The sequence below is a fragment of the Benincasa hispida genome, chromosome 3, assembly GCF_009727055.1.
Source record: "Benincasa hispida cultivar B227 chromosome 3, ASM972705v1, whole genome shotgun sequence".
Classification (NCBI taxonomy): Eukaryota; Viridiplantae; Streptophyta; class Magnoliopsida; order Cucurbitales; family Cucurbitaceae; genus Benincasa; species Benincasa hispida.
In genome coordinates, this window is record NC_052351.1 from 32,575,143 (window position 1) to 32,580,594 (window position 5,452).

Below are 5,452 nucleotides of genomic sequence, written 5' to 3' on the forward strand. Positions count from 1 at the left end.
ATTCTTCTGCTGTAAAATCAGAAAAATAAAACTCTTTTCAATATCACAATATGAAGTAAAATAAGAAAAAAGGTTATGGAGGCCTTCAAAATTCACATGAATTAAACATTATGTCAACAATCCCAAATCTCTGCAAAAAAGAAGAAACGTGAAAAAGGGGTTTGTTCCATAGAATGAGTTGAGTATTTTGAAGAATATGAGAAAGAGTTTGAAAGGAAAATTATGAAGAAATAAGAAATATCCAATGAGGCAATGGGTGTGTGAATAATCCAAAATCCATGTTTGAAAATTTCTAAATTGGTGGTAAATTCCGACATCGACGGTGGTGGAGAATAAGTGAGAGAGAGAAATTGGGATGTAAAAGAAGTAGAGAAGGACCATTAATGGAGATAGAGGAGAGAGAATGGAGAGAGAATAAGAGAGAGAAGGGAGAAAGAAAGGGAAATATTAAAAGAATATTTTTTTTCCATGTCATTTTGCCATGTAAGTATTTATAAATTTTTTAATATTAAATCTAAAGGTTTTATTTAAAGAGAAACATTTTAAATCTTGAAAATTCAAACCAAATTCGTCAATTTAAAAATATTAAATACACATATTCTTCGAAATTCTGAAACCAAAAAAAAAAATCTTAAATTAAAATGTAAATCAGAAAGCAATGTTATATATATATATAAAAAAAAAAAAAAAAAAAAAAAAAGAAGAAGAAAAAAAAAAACCGAAAATCGAAAACCATACTGTGGGTCTCTGGACACAAATACCTTGTATTTAGTGCAAATGGTTTATGACAATATTTAAATTATTTGCTTCATTTATCTCACAATAGTAAAAAAAATGACATAGTATCATTTGGAATACCATATGATATAATATAGAGAAAAATATATCTATATCTTTCGATAACTTTAATTATGCTAAATGTATTTAATTTGTTAGTATAGATAACGATCATAAAATATTATAGTTACTGTTTAAGGTGAAGCTTCTATCTTTAATAGATTTAGTGAATTATTATAAACAAAAGTTGACTAAAACTTGTACACCAACCATCTTGAGGTTATGGTATTATTTGTTATCATTTTATATTTCATCCTACAATTACAACATTTTGGAAATGTCGAAAGAACATCTTTGTGGAGAATAATTTGAAGGAAAAAATTTAGGTGTAAGAGAAAAATTTGTCACGTGACAATTAATTTTTTTAAAAAAATTAATTATTTTTATATATGTAGAAAAATGTAGAGTATAGATTTAGCTGGAACCTAAGTTGCATTTAAGTATTTATATAATTTGAAAATATGCGATTAAAAATTAATAAAAAAAAATAGAGTGTAACATACCAATAATTGATTGATATGCATCCCCATAGGGAACAACTCTTTAGTCTAGAGCTAAACTCACGTAAACTTGAAGAATAATGGTAAAAAAAAAAAAGAACAATTTAATTGGTCACATTAATTTGAAAGGTGAATAAATCGATAAAATAAAAGTGAAGAAACGATTTAATCTAACCATAAAATAGAAATATGACGTAATTTAATAATCAATTAAACTATATTCAAATTTATAAAATCAAAGTATCATTTAATTTTCTTTTAATTTTTTTTTTTTCAAATGTTTTGTTTTCTTTTTCACATAGGTCAGAAGAAATTTTTGCCATGGTAGGAAGTAGTACTGAGAGTGGCCGGTGGCGACTCAACGAAAAGACAGCCGACAGTGAGCCCAAATATTTTGTAATTGGAATGTGTCAAATAATATTAATCTAGACTTGCCTTGTCCCACGTCGGCCGGGCTAACCCAACCAAACAACGGAAAATTTTATAGTATTACAAAGTATTACATTTTATTTCTTCTCACAATACATCTATCTTTATAAATATTAATTGACCTATATTAATATACAGACTTTATTTTGAAAAAATATATATTACATGACATATATTAAATAGAAAGTGTAGGTAAAACTTTTCATATTTTCGTACTCTTCGTAGTATAGAAAATTTTCCCACAAACAACCATACGAAACTCTATCCAAAACACATGCTTCCTAATCTCCCGTCTATGTAATTATCTCAACGTATTGGACAAAAAATATATTAAAAGATGGACAAATGACAAAAATTGTGATGATTATAATTACATTCTTGAATTTTTAATTATAAAAACTGAAAATTCAAATTTTTATAAGTGTTAAAATTCTACACTCAAATTTATAATAATTACAGAAATTGAACCCTCGAACTTATACAATTGTTACTATTTTTATAATTATGTAAGTTTGAGAATTTTTATAATTATATAAATTTAAAGATCTAAATCTAACATATATACAAGTTTGAGGGTTCCAATAGAAAATTTGAATGTATTATTATTATTATTATTATTATATTTTAAAGGTGGTTTTTACCATTTGATCAAAAACAATTGGTACCATGACAAATTATTATTGAACTACCGCTCCAATTCCCTTTTTTTTTTTTTTTTCTTTTTTGCGAGAATGATTATATATGATATTTGTTGTTCTTATCGGTTCAATATCTAAAAAGTGGGCCACCGCCCCATTTTGATATTTAATATAATTCTAAAATAAAAAATAAAATTTTCTAATTTTGTAGAGTCATTTTCAGTGGCCCACTGGGCCGTCCAAGCGCCGACCATGCGTCGCACCCACAAGCTTAAGGCCTGGCGTAGCGTAACTCTCCTATTTCAGCATGACAAATAAAATTTTTGAAGGGAATTTTCATAAATGCCCTTCCTCTTTTGACGTAATTTAATTTTGTGGAATAAGTCAAAAGTATAATAAATATCCGCCGGTCTATTGCAATAAAAGTGTGTGAATGAGAGAACTCAAAAAAAAAAAAAAAAAAAAAAAAGTATGTGAATAATTAGGGGTAAAATGGGACATAGAAAAAGTGATCTAACCGACCATTGTTTCCTCTCGCTTTCATTACCACCAACCACTCATTTTTACCATCATTCACAAAGCTTATTAGTTACCTTAGACTAAAGATAGGTCCAATGACATAATACATTTAAAGATATTAGGTAGAGATTGGGTCCGATAATGCATTTTCTGTTTAACACTTTCTTTTAAATAAAAAAGTGTAGGTAAAGAAACCACTTATATTTTTGTTACATTTCATGAAACATATTTTTATTCACAAGTTTTTGTTTGGTTTGTTCTATGTTCAAAATAATTTACTAATGTCAAATTAATTATAAAAAGACAAATGTTAAACATGATGAAATTTAAAGAAGGGAGACAAAAACAGAGGTGAGTCTCTTCCTTCTCGTATAAAACAATAAGAACAAATAAAACCTATAAAGAAAAAGCGAAAAAGAGCCCACAAAAACGAAAACCACGATCATAAAATCATCAACTTAGGAAAAACATGAAATGAGGGTTGAATTTAGCTATGGCCTTCGATTTCATTACGTTTAAACAGTTTCTTGTCAGTCCCATGTTAAATAATTTATGATTTTTGTTAAGTGAGAGACTAAATAGAACTCATCTAAAAAAAGACTAAATAGAACTATTTCTTAAATTTGATAGACTTGTCGAATTTTCAAACTTAGAGAACAAAATTATTGACACATTCTTCAAATTTCGAGGATAAATAAGTATTTTATCTTCTTAAATTACCAATTGACTCAAAAGTTTAAGCTGATAGGTGAAGGTAGATTTAGTTATATATTATTTAACACTTTCCCTCACTTAAATTGTCATCGTCCTCAATGACACACTTACGGAGTGTAATCCACTTTGATTCTTGTGGGATTGCAACTCTTTCCTCCATTTTAATTCGACACCGTCCCGATGATGATCCGAACTTGGATTGGTTGTATAACGGACTCGCTGAAATGACGTGCGTCAGAACGAATATGGAAATTGTGCACTACTTATGAGTTATCTCACCGACAGACCTACCTCGCCCGACTTAGGACTCGGCCCCGAGATTTATAACATACATATGGCAAAAAGGCCAATGGTTGTGAGCTTGCCCCCTCAAGGACCTTCTCGCACCCAACATTAAAACTTTTCCTGGGACTCACCAAACAAATCATGGCAATACTTCAGCACACTCTTGCCTCCACAATGGGGTTTTATCCCACCCCACTAGAACTTCGACCTACTTAACGACCATATCACATATTCTCTAAGCAGTAAACTATGATGCACCCCTCAGAGTGAGGCTGCGAGCTTACTATGAAATTTTCTCATCGTGACACCTACTAACACGTGGGAAGTCTGAAAGCTTGAACACAACCATCTTCATGTCAGCACTACCCTTCAGCCAAATCAATGGCCACCTCATGTGGCAATGCTATAAAGATGTTTCTCTTACTTTTGATGCAACTTCTTTTCTCTTTCTCTGAACTGTCAGACTGTTGGTCATCTCCAATGTGCACTGACCCTAACAACTGTGAAGCCACCACACTTAAGTATGTGGAAGATTTAAGGGACACATTGACTCCACAAAGGGAACATTCCCACAGGACCAACAATACATTCTTGCAAGGTACTTCCCCAATCACTTGGCTTTAACAGCCATGAAGTTCGTCTATATAGACTCTTAATGCATGAATGTACTTGACCTACACATGTCTCCCTAACCCCTAGTTCTTCTACTTGTAACCATTGCACTATCCCTCTAGTGGTAATTGTTCTTTTGAAGGCACCCTATCTAGTACCTTTTGTTCATTTTTTACCAATGGAACACCCAAACTCTTGGCGAATGAACTTGGTTCCTGCTTATTGACAGGTAGGATTCCCCCCAATAACATGCTAACAAACAACACTCTTGAGTACTAAGGAATCCGACTTCAACCCACTCATTGTCTCTGAAACTAACTTACGCCTGCCCTACCAAACTGACACTCTTGACACATTTGTGAAGTCTTTGATTCAAACCTCAGGTTCTTTTCCTTCTGTATTGTCCAACTTCACTCACAAATAATGGCTCTGATACCAAGTATCACGGTCGTACTTCATAAGGATTGTTACAATCCCAGAAGAATCAAAGTGGATTGTACCCTCTAAGTGTGTCATAAAGAACAATGACAATTTAATTGATAGGGGTGTTAAGTGATTTATAATTAAATCTACCTTCACTCTTTAGCTTAAGCTTTGGGTCAATTGGTGATTTAAAATAGTATTAGAGCATGTGGTCTAAGGAGATTCTGTGTTCAAGTCTCTACAATGTTATTTCCTCCCTATATAATTTAAGAAAACCTATAACTAAATTACATCATTTTTTTAGAATTAAATTACATCTTTACTATTGCGTTATGTTTTTTAGTTTCATACCTTAACATTAATTTCACATACTTTTTTTTATATATACATAATTATCACATCAATTGCCAATTTTTTTTTTTTTTTTTTTTTTTTTTTGCTAGGAAAGTAACATAGATTCAACATGATATGTAGTTGTGCTTCACAAAAAGTACG